The sequence below is a fragment of the Pyxicephalus adspersus genome, chromosome 1, assembly GCF_032062135.1.
Source record: "Pyxicephalus adspersus chromosome 1, UCB_Pads_2.0, whole genome shotgun sequence".
In the NCBI taxonomy this organism is placed as follows: Eukaryota; Metazoa; Chordata; class Amphibia; order Anura; family Pyxicephalidae; genus Pyxicephalus; species Pyxicephalus adspersus.
In genome coordinates, this window is record NC_092858.1 from 4,773,278 (window position 1) to 4,774,382 (window position 1,105).

Genomic DNA, 1,105 nt, shown 5'->3' on the forward strand with positions numbered 1-1,105 from the left:
TCTTTCACTTCCAAACTCATTTCTGATCTGGTAAAAAAAAAAAATGGATCCATGAGAAAATCAGCAGCCAACCGATTGCTGGCAACCAATTGTTGGGTTTTGTGATCAGGAGTGTAAAGATTGGATGTGTTGGTAAATATTGATCACTGTCTGGACTAATGACTGGAAGAAAATGATCTAAGGGGAAGAATAAAGTCCATAGAGTGTTTTATGACTTCCGATTGACTATTGATTAATATCCATCCAATTGGTGCAAATTTAGCCGTGTGGCCTATAGACATGAGGATAAAAGCTGGATATATTTCAGAGCAGATTATATGAGAATGTTACACCAGGCTGCTAAAGATCACGGGTATTACAGCACAATTACAAATATTCCTACAATATTACAATATTCCTACTACCAGCTGCTGGGGCCCCGGAGCCAAAAATTAAGTACCACAGGGTCTTATGTGGGTCTCAAGTGGCAAGGCTGCAGGGTACGAGTGAAATCTTAATTTGCAGAGTTTGGCACTGCTCAGTTTAAGATTCAATTGAAACGATCACAAGGAATTTGCTTATATTGTTTGATTTGATGTTTTGGGTACAAAAAGTGCTGGTGTGTCTTTCCTCCTTGGCATTGTGGTAACACACACCCGAATGCTCCGGACCAACAAATTGCCAGAGGTGTAATGCCCACCTGATTCCCAATTTCTTTCTGATGGATTTTAAAAGTATTTATATAGAATATGCAGCCAGAAGAGAGGAAACTCCACAGCTGGGAATTAGGAGATTTGCTCCTTGGAACCCCAAAATATATAAGAAACCCGGCAGGGCGATTGGGAGCATTAGGTGATAATGTCATTGCTTGCTGACCCTTGTAGATGCTTTGTGAGCAGCAAAGTATCAGAAGCTGCAGACATTACACTTGGGCTGTATATTCCTTCTCTTCCAGGATTGTGATGCAAGGTGCAGAATCCAGATACTACTACAGGGGGCAGTAGAGGACCTCAAATGGCCAGGAAAATTTAGGGTTTCATTGCATACAATTCTGACTACAATGAGCAATGCATTGGTGACAATGGAGCTGCCACTGAAATGTAGATTGTATTCTGCAGGGCCGCAC